General features: G+C 37.9%; 1 protein-coding gene across 1 annotated transcript in view; it reads left to right on the top strand.

Annotated features, from left to right (window-relative positions):
- Window positions 1-1,412: 1,412 nt before the first annotated feature.
- Window positions 1,413-17,247, top strand: part of LOC130162008 (leucine-rich repeat-containing protein 51-like) — a 100,702-nt gene continuing 84,867 nt past the window's right edge. The window contains exon 1 of the mRNA XM_056365428.1: window positions 1,413-1,850. The gene's annotated coding sequence lies outside the window, so the exon portion shown is untranslated. The remainder of the gene's footprint in view (window positions 1,851-17,247) is intronic.

Consider the following 17,247-nt stretch of genomic DNA (forward strand, 5'->3'; position numbering starts at 1 on the left):
TCCTCTTTCTCCTGAGATCTTACTCACAGATCCACTCAAACCTAACCACAAAACAAATAAACAAAAAACAAAACACTTGTACATTTTCAGTGCTTTAAATGTATATTTTTGTGCCTCTTAGTGCTATTTTGTTCACAGCATTCACACATTACATCCACTCTCCCCTCTCATCCATCAAAGATGATCCAAAAGGGACTGGGACTTAATTTATGCCAAATCCTGTTGGCAGAGGATCCTGAACCCGTCACTGTTGCACCATCTGATCTGGCAGAACTGACATTCAACCAACATGTAGACAATTTAGTGGGAAGAAAACTAGTTGCAGGATAATGATGCAATTGCAGCTCAGCAGATGATAGCTCCAAAACACCATGTGTCAGATTTTCATGTATTGTGGGGTTCTTAACTAAACAAATACTAAGAAACAAGCCCACAGAAATGAAATATAAGCCTGAGTTATCATATTAGCTGTACTGGAAAAGTCATGTATGAGCCACAAAATGTGGTGGACGATGTCATTGTCTCTGGGTTAAAAGAGGAGAAATTACTTTTTTAAAATTTAAATGTAGCCATGGGTTTGCCTTGGTTGGTGTGGCCACCTCACCAATTACGCTCAAGGCCAACTAATCACCTGGCTGCTAACACCCAAGCTGGAGTTATAAAATTGAATGAACAAGAGGATAAGGCTGAAGCCAAATATCTTTGTTATTGCCTGCAAATCCCATGAAAAGGCCAAAACCAGCAATGCTAAAGTTCATCTCTTAAGCCTTTCTTAGCCTGTATATGGCCTTTCATTGCTACTGAAGATGTAAATCTGTATTATTCTTTTGTTACGTCTATGTCCTCACCAAACTAGATGGGATATTGAAAAATATAACAAAAATCTCTAAAACTGATCACAACAAATGTATTGTAATATTTCTGTAGAACAGCTGATTATCGTTGTTTTTCGCAAACATAACTCAAACAGCGGTAAATGGTACATTTAAAGACTGTTCTTAAGATATGGTGTAGTAGGTAGAGTTAATGGCAGCATCAGCACCCGATACAGAGGTGTGTTTTTAATAGTTTTTGAACAACACTTGAGTCTGCATACAGGAAAAAGCTACATTGACAATAATTGTTAGTAAGATCAATTTATTTTTCAGTCGTCATGGGATATATCAAATAATACAAACACTGGTACTAATCTATTAATAATTATCAAAATGCAGAAATCAGTAAAAATTAATGTTATAAAGTGCTTTCTAGAAGATGCATCCTATAATATTAAATTTCTCTGTATTATGGTAATTCAAAATAAAACATTTGTTGTGGCCACATCGAACCTTTATTTTGTAAAAGTGTCAGCAGCTCATTTGCCCATGATCCTTTGCTGTCACTCAGCAGTCAACAGTGGCTGGAGAGAAGGAAGCTAGCTGCTTTCAACGGAGCTTAAAGTTCAGCCACAAAACGTCAAAACTTTTCACAAAACAACTCTGAGAGGGAGAGAAGAAACCTTCAAGTTCAGGCGCTGGTTTCGACGGCAGGCTACGTACTATTTTATCCTCTATTCTGTAAGCGGACACACCTGCTTGCTAACATTAATTTAGCCCTCAAACCGCGTGCCGGCACTAATTATCGCCACCTGTGGAGAAAGCGGCAGCATGAAGCACAGAGGGACTCTCAATCAACAGCGGGAAACATTGGACGTCTGCCCCAGTCACAGATTATTTCTACAATGTCCAACCGGCCTTCACCCTACCTGTGAGACTACTTTGATATCACTCATCTCAGTGGGATAAAATCTGAAAATATTCACTTGAAGGTTACCGGACTGACTACCGGAAATATCAGTGAAGACAACAAAGGTAAGCAATTTAAGCTAGTTTGTAAAGTAGTAAGGTGTAAGGTTTAAGATAGTTTGTAATTTCGATGTTGTGGTGTGGCTGGATCTTGTGCTGTTGTTTCTGTGTTTCTGGGAGGACAGTAAATACACACAAGTTACAATGGATATCAGGATGTTGCTGCCTCTGCCTGTTGTGTTGTCATGTGGCTTGACTTAATAGTCTTTTTTTCAAATTGGCTGGTTGATTGTTTTGTTTAACTTTGTTTAATTTTGGTGGCTGTACCTTTATGTCTTGTGCTGCCAGCTGAGTTGCTGTTGCTGTTTTCCTAGTTTTTTCGTGATGGTGCTTGTGATGTCTCTTGATTATTGGAAAGTATAGTTATTATCACCTAACTTAAGAAAAAATAGCACTTCAGAACCCAGGTCATGCGCAGGTTTATAATACCTGATTTTATTCTAAATCCACCAATTATATTTCTGACTTTTAAATTACAAATAAGAAATATAAAAACCCAAAAGGCTCACCAGCATTTATTTTCATGATCCTTTAATCTGCTGTTGTTTGAGAAAGAAATTGCAAGAAAACAGTGGAAAATGCTCTCATCGCAATTTCTTTAAGCACAAGGTGATGTTACCAAATTGCTAGTATGTCCCTATTGAAAACTAGATGGGTCAGACAATTAATCAAATGAATACTTTATTTAATTAAACAATGAAATATATATCCAAATAAATATGTTTATTTGAAATCTTTCAATTTAGTTATACACCGACCAACAGTTCCAGACTTCCCAGTTAGAGAAGCTGGAAGAAGAAAGTGTTTGAAAAATGATTTAAAGAATTAAACAATTATCAGAATAGATTATTTTTTAAATAATCAACTTATCTATTTCTGTTGCCCAATAACTAAAATGGATATTGATTCTCTGCTGCAGGAATTTAACAATTTTATTTGGCTGCATAATGTACATGAAGTTAACAGAGAAGTGTTGTCAGATCTTTTACTACAGAGATGTGACTAGACCATAACCCCCCCCCCCCCCCCCCCAAAAAAAAAAAAAAAAGTATGGTATCAGTCATAGTGGCCTGAGCTTAAAAGAGATGGGAGCCATCAATCCGTTTTTAAATGCTGATGGACAAGCAGCAGGCACTGTTCAGGACATCCAGCCAAAAGTGAATAGAGCTGAAAGTGTAGCTGGTAATCCTGGGTACCATTTAAGTTTTAGCACAGTGGAGGCAGCAGTGGAAAAAAAGAACCATCCATTAAAAAGTATTTCAAAAGCAGCAGCAGAGGATCCCTGCTGTGGTGGCGTAACTAATAAATCTATCCTGGACTTGCATTGCACGTATCACCTCCCATGCCTTTTCCAACACCATGGACTTCAAGTGTGATTCATGCCAGAATTATTCATGCTTTCACTCAAGCTTCAAAAAAGAGAATGTACCATTATTGGGACACACAAAGCTCTCTCTGGGGAAATTAGGGTGTTCATTGCCATGTTGGAGTTCAGTCACATACTGATCCCAGTAAGCAGGGAATTGAGGAAAATACCAGAGTGTAGCAGTGATCAGAGGAAAAGCCAAAATTAAATACTTAGTTCAGAAAGTGCTTTAGCATGTAGAAACTAAGAGGATCACATATTTAAGACAGAAAGCCATTGCAAAGGCAGTAAGGCAGTGTGGATTTATCTTAAATGAATCAGATTTACACCTTTAATCCATGTCCCTTCGCACATTTCTACCATATCATTACTAATCTTTCTGGAATCCCCAAATTCACACTTATTTAATCTTGTCTCTAGGTGGTGATAACATACACTCTTGCTAAAACAATACTGGTAAGAACAAATTGTTAAAGGAAGCAGGTATTTTTGTTTGAAAAGCAATCAGGTGTTGAGCTATCAGACTTCTTTTGTAGGCCAGTAAATATCCTGCTTTAATTTGGTATTTAAAATTCGGACCTTTCATGTAAGGTATTGTAATGTAAATCTGTAAATGGACAATCTTTCTTTTCAAAGGGAACTCAGCAGCATAGCAAGAATTATTCTACAAAAAGTCAACCACAGAAAGAATCCCTTCAACCTACTATAGGAACACAGTGGGGACACTTCAATATATTAAATTTTAGATCTTTTTCTTTGCTGCTGCAATTTTTCCTGAAGATCAATAAAGTTCATCGTCTCTTATCACCACGGTTTAGGGACGTTTAAGGGAACAAAATGAAATGAATGAAAAACCAAATGGAACCGCAGAGGCAGAACAAAATTTCACCAGTTGTGACCTAAAAAAATGCACAAACACACAGACAGACAGACAGACAGACAGACAGACAGACAGACAGACAGACAGACACTCTAAAATGGCAGCTTTGAGAATGGTTTATTGATTTGTGATCAAGCCTGCAGTGGCATTTCAATCCTTTTTAACCAGCAGAGGAAATTCCACCAAGCCATTTATTACAAATGTCACGACAACAGCTGTGTGTGTCTGTGTGTGTTTTTGTGTGTATGCATATAGATGCTCGCTTGCTGCTCCCTGAAAGTGTGTGTGTGTGTGTGTGTGTGTGTGTGTGTGTGTGTGTGTGTGTGTGTGTAAGCTTTTGATTGTGTGTTAGTGTCTGTGCTTATTTTTTTTTCTGAATCCTAGTTGTGTGGACACATAAAACATAGGTGGAAATGTGTCCCAGCAGGGTGTGTGTATGTGTGCAGGGAGTTTCAGAAAAGGTTCAGACAAGTGTAGAACAATCACAATGAAGAACAGAGAGAGCAGGAAGTAGGAGAGCAGTCTCAATGGAGGCAGAGATGGGGAGAGGGAGAGAGGGAAAGAAAGAAAGAACACGATAGAAAGTCAAAGAGAAATAAAGAGATTGAGAAAAATATCAAGTAGGTCGGACAAGAGAGAAACAGTTGGAGAGAGCTGGAGACAAAAAGAGAGTCATAGTGCAGCTGTGAGTGGAGACATGGTACACAAGGGAAGGCAGTGGTTCTAAACATTACCTTTACATTTAATCGTCAAACCATATTATATATGTCTTTTTTATTATTATTTATTTATATTCTCAAATGTCATTTTGACATGCCTGAAGAGTACAAGTAGATATAATTAGATTAATGGTGGCTGAATTCTGTTTAGTTTCTTTAGTTTTAGGGTGCTGGTATTGTGTATGCTCAGCTATTGCATCAAGTCAAAATGTCACATGTGAAAAACCGGGATGGGACAAAATATTGATACTTTATCTTTACGTTATTCGATACACTGGCGTCAAATATCTATTTTTATTAAAAGATGCAGAAACGGATGCTGTTCTGCACACAAACGCACACGCATACACTTAGAATACTCAGCGCTGTGTCAACACACATACACCTGCACATTTTTCCATCATCTGTATTATAGCTGGAAAGTGACAGAGAGAGGCTGTAGTTTGCAAGTTTGGATACACACTTGGACAAGTTACAGGCAGTGTCAGGGTGTGCGTGTGTTAAAGAGGCACTAAATGAAGACTCTCTGTCTTGTCAGATTCTATGAAACTGACACCACAATGCATTGAACAAATACATGATTCTTGCTCATGCCTTTTTGGGGTATTTTTCCTTTTCTTCTTTACTTCACACAGATATTGTGAGGTATCGTAGATGATTGTCTTGCTCTTACTGAAATTATTGATTCTGTCTGTCGATTCTTTTTCCTTCTCTTGACTACTTTGATGACCTCTACTTTCACTGAACACATACTGCTCTTCCACACATAACTGTAATCTTGGGTTAGGTGCTATGCCAGAATTATTACACCTCACCTCCTCCTTCCCATTTGGAGCGAAAAAGAAAGAGCCTAGCTTCATTCCTGAGTAACTACGAATAGTCTCAGTTTAACTTTCATTCACCATATTGACAGTGTTTCCCACAGGTTGAGAATGTACTTGTGGTGGTGGATGACGCGTTGTTTGACTGATGTACATGCAGACAGTGTAATCCCTGTTATTTTCTGCAGCTTCCATTTCATTTCATATCACAGGCAGAATTGGTTAATGCTACAATTTTTCCATATTCCTTAAATGCCTCACATGCAGGCTATGCAGTAGATGGTAGTTAGGTGGCTAGTCTCCAGTTACTGGCGCATATGAAATGCAGAAAGATGTGTGGCCAGAAATCAATTACTGTGAAAGGCGTGAGATAAGGCGTCAGGTGTCTTAATCTACCTGGGCAGGTTGCCCAAGTAGAGCCTATGTATGGGAAATGCTGGTATTGTATGCAAACAATTATTATTTGTGCTGCTAGGTTGAACAGCAAAGTCCATGCTTGGCACCTTACCGATCACCATTGTATGTCATAATCGTGAAAGACAGCAAGTTGTGCTCTTTTGGGGCCCAACATGCATTACATCATGTCTCCTGGCCAAATCACAGCATGAATTTATGATTTGATGATTGCCTAGTCTGATGCAATGGCCAAAGTTTTTGTGTCATCTGACCCTTGCATTCCACCTTTACCGTTTTTATTTGTACATGAACTTCAATTACTCCACAAAAAGCCTGATTGGAAATGGAATAACAATTATGGATGGCACCTGAGAGTTTTTCTCTAACTGATAATTATGTGAATAATACAAAAATAGAGTTTGAATTTCTGATGTTGCAATTGAAGTCTTTTACATGCTGGAGCTACGACAAGACATCTAAGAAAGTCCTGATGTACACCATGTTGCAACAGGCAACATCTGAGGCACAGAGAAAAAATAAGTTTGCTCTTTGGTGAACTTTGTGCTGAATTACATAGAAACCTGTACATGGACTGAGGGCAAGAAAGGCAGAGAGACAGAATGAAAATGAAATTTGTGTTAGAGGAACAGACACCAAGTAAATTTCTGTTTCTGTACATGTTTATGTGGCTGTTAGCATGTTTGTTCACTCAAGCATAATTGGTGTAACTGCAACATAATTATGTAGTCTAAACTCAACTAGTTAACACTAGTTTAGTTTTACTTTGACTAGGGATTTCCAAGTGAGGATAAACTGAAAACCCTTCAGTGGTTAACATTTACTGGTGAATATAAGGTCTATAGTTCAAGTCAGGCCAAATAACAAGAGAATGCAAAGTAACAGTGCTCCATATAAATGGTCTCTTGCCTCCTCTATGTAGCATTTTTATTAAAGAAAAGATACTGGGTGTCGACAGTTTGTTTGTTGCTCCTCCATCCTCTTTTCTCAGTGACTCTCTCTCTCTCTGTCTTTAGTAACATAAATCATCGCTGACAGTCAATAAGCTTCTTGTCTAAAAGTTTTAAGTGGCCACTAAAAGGTCAAAACGTTCAAATACCTCAGAAGTACTAGAACCCAGATACAGATCTTCTGTCTAAGCAGGCAGAACAGTGACAGTGATCCAGCTCTCAACAGACTTCAGCTGGGTTCTTCGCTTCAAGGTACAGTATGTATCTGGATCAAAAGCTCAGACGATAAATGACAGTCAAAAAAGTTTTCAATCCAATATATCTCTGAGACTGAGCTGGAACGTCACTTAGAATGAGTTGGATTGATTCATGCTGTTTGTAACTCCAAATTTATGAAAATGAAGGCTTCAATTATTTAGTCACATCCAAACAGCTTCAGACACATAATTAGCAAGTTCTTTTGAATGTTTTATTATTACATAAAAGCTTCTCCTGAATTCAAAATAATCTATAGTGCTTCCCCTAACAATTAATTTCAATTTTGACTAATGTGCATTAATTTTTTTAATTGATTGGACTGTAAAATGGTGAAAATCATCTAATAAAATTTCCCACAGCTCAAGGATATGTGTTCAAATTGCTCATTTCGATCAACAGTCCAAAGCCCAAAGAAATTCAATTTATTGTGATGTATTGACAAGGAATAGCAGCAAATCCTTACATTTCAGAAACTAGATCCAGTGAATGTTTTGCTTTGTTGCATAAAAAAACGACTGAAATTATTAATCAGTTACCAATATAGTTGCAGATTAATGCAAACTAATTGTTGGAGTTGTAATAATCTACTTATTTTGATAAACCTAGGTAATGAACTGCTCAAAACCTGTAACCTAGAATGCTGCACGACAAAGGATTACCATTACTGCTCCCATTGTTAAGTGAGGCTCCACTCAGACACAACAGCGGTGCTTTGAGCTGAATGCTGACGCTAACATGGCAAGCATGCTCGAAATAACAACATAACAATAACAAACATGTTATTGTTGAGCAGGTATGATGTTTACTACGCCCACTGTATTAGTTTAGTATTTGAGCATGTTAGCATTTGTTGATTATCACTAAACATAAAGGATAGCTAAGGCCGATGGGAACCTCATTACTTAAACCTTTTTTTTAATAAACTGTAGAATTGAAAACTTTGACCTGCTGGTGGTGCTAGAAGAGTGGACAGGAGATTACTTAAGTCAGAAGGTTTCATCTTCTGGGTAATATGAATGTCTAGAGAATTTCATGGCAATCCATCTGACACTTGTAAAGACATTTCACTAAAAACCAAAAATGTTGAAATCATTGTGGTGCTACAGAAGCAGTTATGTCAGAAATTTCATTGCAATCCATCCAAAATTAGTTGAGATATATTAGACTGGACTAAAGTGTTGAGCCAACCAAATATCTGGCTGACATTGCCATCCACAGGCCTCACTGGTAATAGACAAATGCTGTGTCTTAATTCATGAACTTCCATACTCACACTCGCTATTTTGATGCATAAGTGCATTCACACTGACAAGTACAACAACATGCAGTGCAATCTAAGTACCCAGATGATGCACAAAACAGTCAAGGTGAGTGTATAATGATGACCGCCTCACCATCAGTGGTCGCCCTCTTGCCTACATAGCAGGGTATTTTCAAACTTTTGAAAATGGCGACTGAGAAAGGAGAACATGTCAGCGATGATGGCAGTGCACATGACACGGTGCACACACAGGAAAGGGAAATATTGAAAAAGTCAAGTGAGCAAAGCAGCCGGCAGATATTTTGTTGGGTGACAATAGTGGTCACATGTTGCGATCGTCATTTCCGGTGTGTGTTTGATTTGGGACAACACTACCATATTCGACTTCATGCACTACGTATATGTTGAGTATACTGTGCACACAGTGTACTGCACGTGAGTGTACTGACGAAGTATCCGATTTGAGACACAGCATATGATGTTAATGAAGTGACCAGCTGCTTCATGAGACGTCAGTGAAGTCTTACTGTAACTGTTCAGATGAGTGGTTTAATAATTACTCAAAAGAATGAATTTGTACCATATGAATTTTTTTCTTTTTATGAATTTAGGACTTTTCTTAACCACTGGACAAACAAAGCACTTTGTACATTTGTGTGTGTGTTTGTGTATTTGTGTGAGGGCAGGCATGCTTGCACACATACTCCTTATATCTTTGAGACAGATGGCGCAGTCGAAAAAAATCTATAAACTCATCTTCTTTTGACTTCAAGGCAAACAGACTGGTTTCATATGTTCTGTTTTGATTTTGTTGCCGCTAGACATGCGCGCCCACATGCACGCACACACGCACGCACACACACTCTGAACATTACACTCACAGTCTCGTAATGTGTCTGTCTGTCTGTGTTTTTATCTTTCATACCCACACACAGTCGGTTTCTCTGCCTCCACCACCAAAATGTCTGTTTATAATATCAGGACTTTCCTCATTTCAGACAACCTCTATTCGGCCGCTTTTATATTTTTATATAATCTGTGTGGAATTGACTGATTGCTTCTTATACTCCAGTGATTTTGTGTGTGTTAAAGTGTTTGTGTTAATGATTAGGAAGTTTGTTAATGGTTGAATGATTGTGTGATAGTAAAAGATTTGACATCTGGAGTGCTGAGAGCAGCTTTGTGTGTGTGTGCTGCATGGTCCATACTGTATATTGTATGTGCACCTAATTTGCAAATGAAGCGTAAAATGACAAATTGTATGATGTGGATGGCTTGATGATGCTGATGATGATGATGAGTATAAGCGATGAAGGGTGTGGTTAAGGGACAATGGTTCTTTCTGGTTCTTCATTGCTTGGTTATTCAACTATACAGATGAAACAGGAGCAGCCATTACTTCGTTATTAGTTTAGTTTAAAGCAGAGCGAGTCAACCTCAGGACCAAGAAATGCTATATAATTGTTTCATTCTCTTTTTTAGCTGTTTTGGTCTCCACTAACTCCTGAGGGAAATATCTGGTTCTTTAGCCAGTAACCAGCTGATAACTAACTTCTGTCTGTTGTTTGGTGCTAAGCAAGTAGTGGGCAGTACGTTTTTTGCTGAAAATGGCTGCCTGCTGTGGCCGAAAAATACACAAGATCAGAGAGTGAACCAAGAAAAGGTAATGCCACGTGCCACAAAACCGAGACGAGCTGAAAAAGGAAAAAATGCTCTGTAAACTGAGTCAGATGATAATCTTAAATTCATCGTTGTGAGAACCCCCTTTTTTATACACAAACAGTCATGTGATTCATTGTTAATGTTTATTATAGATGCTTTAAAGTCTGAGTGGTGATTCAGCCCATTTGTTTTCAATGTCAATGGCTGTGTAGGATTTACCAAATGGAGACATTTTCAAATCAGAAACATGGGCCCTTAACAAGAAAAGTTTCATTTTTGAATTTGAAATAAAATTACTTTCTTGAATTGGTCACCTATGGTCATGTGATCCAAATGTGAATGAGTCTGATGCTCATATTATATCACGTCAAAGAAACGAAGTTGATGGAGGCTGCGTAATTCCAAAGCAACTGCTGCTAAGGGGTACCTCACTGGGGCGCTATTAACCCAGAGCAACTGATACTACAAGATTCAGTTTGTAGACTTGCCACACATGGAGCCTGGTCTCTCTTTGAATATGCGTATAAGTGTGTGAGCCAGTTTTAAAATTTGCTGAGATGAGAGTAAATCAAAGGTTTGGAGCCATGTAGTATATCAAATAAAAGATTGTAATTACATCTATTTATTTGTGCACAGCACCTTATCATTTTCGTGTTTATGTGACCACAATATCATCATCAAACATATTTACAACTATTGGATATTAGGTCTGATTTTTTTTTTTTTCTTCCTCATATTCAGCTCTCCAAAACCTTCTTACCTCTGGCTCCAAGCCCCCAAAGCACTCTTAGTTAATCTACCAGTGGTGAATAAAGGTGATGATGATGAATGATGTACTGTTACAGAGGGAATATTTTTTATTTAGCCTTTTTAGAGTAGCAGCATCAGTGTAAGAGCTGGCTGTCAACTTCAGAGAAACCACATCTTTGGGCTGATGCCATGTTTTCATGAGGGAACTGACCGCTCATGCACCTACAAACACATTCAGTATATCTTAAGCACGCTCTCTCTCCATCTCTTTCTCCTTTTTGACTTTCTCCATTCATTACCACTGGACACGTGCACACACACATCAGAGCCACATGTACACAAATTCAGCATGTGATGAATTTTTGCATGTAACATCTGGACTTGGACACTCTCCCTCTGAATACTTAGCAAGCTGACCTCCTTGAAAAAGGTGCAGTGAGATGGAAAAATGTCAGAAACTTTAAAAGTCAGACTGGATACACACAGAAACACATCATTGTTTATTAAAAACCCTGTGTATCAGACAAAAGTTCTGCACTGCGGGTATAAGATGGCTGTACCTCACATTAGTACAGAACTTTTTGAGAGAAAAAAGGAAAATAAACATAAGAGTGTGCTTTTAAGTTGCTCTTTGTTCAGTCATTAGTTTGACAGCTTATTTCTTCGCTCCACTCTTATATCATCTATGAATGCCTCTTATAGTTGATATCTGATGCACTCAGTCATATTATTTTGAGAGTCTGGAGTCTTAAATGCTACTTTTTTTAAAAAGTATACATTTTGACTGCTTGACATTTTTATCATCTGGAAAACCACAAATTGTATGACCCACATGTCAGATGGAGACATGCACATCTAAAGGCTTAGAAGTCAAACTCTTTGGATCTTTTCAGCTGTAGCACCATGTTTCCCTTTTTAGTTATCTGTTTTAATGCTGCAGGAAACTGTATAACATTAATTTTAATCTCAAGGCAGACAGTTCACTTCTATTACCTGGGTCTTGTTTTGTATTTCAGCTACAGTTACGTTGTAAAATATAATACTTGTGGGTCAGATAATTATGTAAGCTAATACAGTATGTGACTCACATCACAGTGACCCAGACTTTTGTCATGGTTTCTCCTTTCCAAACCTTTCATTTTACTTTGTGTTCCTTGTGTACTGTATTTAGTACATTGTACAAAAATATATGCACCAGAACTGTTGCCCATGAAATGAATGGTCATTTCAATGTCGTTTCTGAGAATTTGACATTACATTCGACATGGTCTTTAGTTAATTGTAGTTTGTTGTCGTAACTGACTTGAGCAGACAAAAGCTCACCTTTGATGGCATCTGGCACTTCACAGATGAAACCGGGTTTCACTGTACTGTAGCAGTGGGCCAACATTTCTCAGGCAACAATCAACAACCCAATGTCTTGCACTGCAGGAGGCAAATGGTGGTCACACCAGATACTGACCCAAAAAATGCACATCTGTAGCTCAAAGCATGTGAAATCTATAGTTCAGTGTAGGGATGGGCGATATCGCCAAAAATCCATATCACGATATACACAGCAGCCTCTTGTGATAACGATATGTATCACGATACATAGATTATATAATAGAATCATTTTAGAACAGGTTACATAGACCCTGAGGAAAACTAAACTGCTAAATATATTTAAAAAAAACATAAAACACAGTACGTAGACATACAACATTCATTGTGCCCCACTGTAATCATACAGTATCCTGTAAACATAAATGTTGCACATTTAAAACTGGTCTTTTTTTAAAGAACATACACTGTCCTGAACATACTTTCAGTATAAGGCAAAGACAATTCTTCTGTGTAATGACAGATACATGTAAGATAAGTGTAATATCTAATCGTGTATGCAAGTTAAATTGCATTCAGAGGACTCATTCATCTCTTGTAATGTAATGTAATGTAATGTAATGTAATGTAATGGAATGTGAAAAAGGCACCAGTTAACACGGCCACCGGTTAAACCGCAACACCTGCAGTCAGGGGTACATGGCTGACCGGGAGCAGCTAGCAGCCGGAGTACGGAGATGATAGCCGGGGTCTACCTCCCTCGTCATCCCGGGGGGAAAGCGATCCGATGAACGGACCTGCAGCTCTTTGGACCACTTTGGATATTTACTGACATTTGGTCCGACGTTTTCGGAGATGAGACGAGCCGCCTGTGGGACCCACAGACCGGGAGCAGCTGCTTATAAGCAGCCGGACTATGGACATTATCACCGGCTCGTTGAACCTCCGCCATCATCCCGGGGACAAAACGATCTGATGAACTGACCTGACATTTACCGCTGGGTAATATAATCCCCTTTGGAAGATAAATGTTGGTTTCACAGATGAAATTAACAACTGCAGCCGCAACATTAGTTTGTCTGAATGTAAAGTGAAGCTTCATGTTTTTACTGGACTGAACAACAGCGTTTCCTCTGGGGCTGCAACATGTGATAAGTATATATAACACAATCTAAATAAATATAAATGTATTTTAATAAACAGACTATATTGAATTTCGTTTTATGTTATTAAGTAAGACATAAGTTTGGGGTTTTATTATATCTACATTACAGAATGAATAACATCATTTAGTGCATCTCTCCGATCATGAGGTTATTTTTTGAGGAAAAAAAGGTGTCGGTGGAGCAGTAAAATCGCCATTAAGGTACACCCAGTATGCCTTGTGATTGCGTGATCAACATGCGTTATCGTGATAGGGGATATAATTCAAATCTCTATCGTAGGCCATTTTTTATCGTATATCGTTTATATCGCGCATTCCTAGTTCAGTGCCCATTTTTCAAAATACACATTTTAAAGTGGTCTTTTATTGTGAGCAGCCCAGTGAGCAGCCCAATACACACCTGTGCAATAATGATGCAGTGTAATCACCTTCTTGATGTGCCACACCTGGATGGATTATCTTGGCAAAGGAGAAGCGCTCACTAACACAGATTTAAAGTTTGAAGAAAATTTGACAGAAGCATTTTGGTTGCTTAGAAAGAAATGTTAGGTCTTTTTATTTCAACTCATGAAAAATGGAAGCAGAAGTATTGCATTTATATTTTTGTTCAGTGTATATTGAAGTCATGAACAAAGTGTTTAGAATAACGGGTGTGCTCACATATTAAGTGTACTAACAATAAAACACTAGCAGAAAAAGGCACAAATACACATACATTTTATTTCATTAACTTATGCCATCACTGCTGTTGATATCACCTTATTTACAGGTGTTTGTTTTGCCGTAGAATGTGTACATACTGTCAGTGTCTGTGTATTGCTGAACACCAGCTTCTGCGGCAATGATACAGATGAACTAACCTTACCTTTGATCTGAGGTTTGTGTAAACCAATATTAATTTGTCCAATGACAAGAGAAAGGTTTCATAGTGCTTAAACACACAAGGTAGAAATCATGTGTAATCAATTAGTGAAAGTATTTCTGCCATGGTTGGTCTAAATTTGTATGTTTTAGTTCCTTTGGTAACTTGACAAACAAAATGTTCTTAGTATAGTTTAAAAAAACACTATTTAATTTGTAATGAAACAGTAATACAATTCTTGGTGCTCAAATACACAGTATGGTATAACTTCATTTTTATTATCCAAAAACTACAGCATGGCCCAACATCCTCCTCCTCACTGTTGATTAAATGAGGTTCAAAAAGACAGATTAGTTGTTTCTCTAATTCACCAATTCCCTTGTTCAAACTATGTGCTTTTCTATTTTGCTATGGCACTTTCTTTTCCTCTCTCTTCTTTCAATAGTTTGTTTGTCTAGTTTTCCTCAAGACTCCCTTCCAATCCTTCGACTTTTCAGTCTGTCTTTCAAATCCCTCCCTGCGTCCTTTCATTTCTTCCCCTTCCCCTCGATCTCCATTCATCCACAGAATGAAAGCTAGTTTTATAGGAGGGAATCAGCAGTGTTATTATCATCAGCAGCACTGACTAATGTCCCCGAACACAAGAATTGTAATGCCACAATCAATACGAGGCTTTAATTATTAAGTGGGTATTGGTGTGCAGTTTGCATTAGCAGCGCTGAAGACTCATAAATGATTAAACACATTGAGTCTGACCCAGCTGTGTGTGTGTGTGTGTGTGTGTGTGTGTGTGTGTGTGTGTGTGTGTGTGTGTGTGTGTGTGTGTGTCAAAAAGGGAGAGAGACAAAGCGTATTATATAAAAATACATTGCTTTGTCAACTTACAAACTTTTGACTTGACATGACGTTATAAATGGACTGAAAGCAGTATTGGTGGTTAAAAACTATGATTGCATCAAATCCATGAATGCCAATAATGAATGTGTAGCACAAGCATGTTTTCATAAGGATGGAGAGTGCGACAAGGGGCTAGTTAAACCCCTGCAATATTCAATATCTTTATGAATGGACTTCAACATAAACTAGAGTTGTGCAGTATAGTGGGTCCCAAACTGCTTGACAAGGAAATAAAATGTCTCCTTTGACAAAACAATCTCAACTCAAAGTCCCTCCCACTAGCTTTTTTTCCCAAAGCTTTTAGTCCATTTATATAGTCTTCATCAGCAGATGGAGTTTGCTCAGTATGAAAACAGATCTATTGACATGTGAGCTCACTATGATTTAACCTGTAGTAGGGTTGAAGCTAACAAATATTTTCATTGTTCATTTAACTGACAATTATTTTCTTGATTTAATAAATTAATCTCTTTTAAACATTCTTTTCTCATAAAATGTGAGAAAATAATTAAAAATGTTTTCCGTTTCCCATAGCCATGATAAAGTCTTCAAATGTTTTGCTTAACCAAAAGCCCAGAATGAAACAGACGGTTTTGCTAAAAATGACAAAGGTGATCAAGTGATTTATCAAAATAATTTCCACATTAAGTATCCATGATACTGCCAATCAATGAGTCACTCATCATTTCAGCTTAAACCCCAAGTAGTATTGGGCTACTTGTCTGTGTTGGGTAAAGCATGTAAAAAAAACAAAAAAAAAAAAAAAAAACGATAGGATTGACAAAACAACCCCAACTCCACTTACTCACTTTCTCCAGAGCTTTTAGTTGCATCACAAACTAATATAGTAATATGGTAGATGAGTGAAGTCAACCCTTGTCGGCCTGAGGTAGAACTGTTCAGCACACTGGAGCTGATTACTGTTTACACACAGCAGTGTGTTTCCTTTCACATCCATATCAGGTAAATCTAATGCTAGTCAACTGCCGTGCAATACTCGTATATGTATAGTGTCGAGACACATACAAATGCTTTGGTAAACTCTTATTAGTTGGAAGAAAGACAATAGCATGCTGCCTTGGAATTACAGCCTAAAGTTTTGTCAAGCAACACAAATGCATAAATCCCACTGTGACGCTTTGGGGATGCTGCAGGTGTCTCTCTCAAATTTGTAGAGGATTTAGTTTGTCCAGGCCTGGCTTACACCTGGTTCAGTGTGTGACAAGCTGTGGTACAAGAGAAATTATGTTACAATAATTGGTTTTAGCTGCATACATTTTGAATGAAACCATCTTTCTGCTTTGGTGAAGACAATCCATGCTGCTGTTTTGGGTTGCCTCTGTGTGTATTTGACATGCACATGTACGAGCATGTATGCAGGTCTGGTTTTGTGTGTTAAGTGTGCACACACACTTGTTTGACATCTGCCTGAACGTGCATGCGTGTGACATACACACAAAGTGTGTGTTGCTTAATTGCAGTTGTATGTGGGGTGTTTTATTTATTTATTTATTTCTTTTCAAGCCTTTGAAATCCTATAACGTGAACCTTGTCGCTTCTTGCCTACGGTCTTAGAAAATCAAGTTGAAAAGTGTGAACAGCATGGGTTGTTCAGGTGTAAGGCTTTGTAGTCATAAGGTCTTTGATATTTGGCAACTTTTTAAAGCCAAGTGAGACGGCTGTGCAAGTAGGAGCGAGGGCAATTAACTGACTCGTAGCTGAACTAGTACTAAGGCATATAAAAATCAATATGAAACTTGTATGAAAAGTCATGGAATCTGTCTTTATCGTTTTACATTCAGTTTTATATTCACAAAACATTTGATGCATTGAGATATTTTTCTCTTTTTAAATAATTGTTCAACTTCCCCGAAATGACTTGTTAGCATTACAAGTTCTCTATTACAGTAAATGGTTCTTAGCAATGCTTGAGATAAACAAAGGTCATAGGTCTGAAGGTATTTACTGTAATATCAAGTTATAAGAGAAATTGGGCTCGAACAATCCCTCTGGGAAAAATGATACATAACCATTACCATGCTGTGATGTAATATGTACTTTTAAAATCTAGTTTT

Source organism: Seriola aureovittata, chromosome 21, assembly GCF_021018895.1.
Source record: "Seriola aureovittata isolate HTS-2021-v1 ecotype China chromosome 21, ASM2101889v1, whole genome shotgun sequence".
In the NCBI taxonomy this organism is placed as follows: Eukaryota; Metazoa; Chordata; class Actinopteri; order Carangiformes; family Carangidae; genus Seriola; species Seriola aureovittata.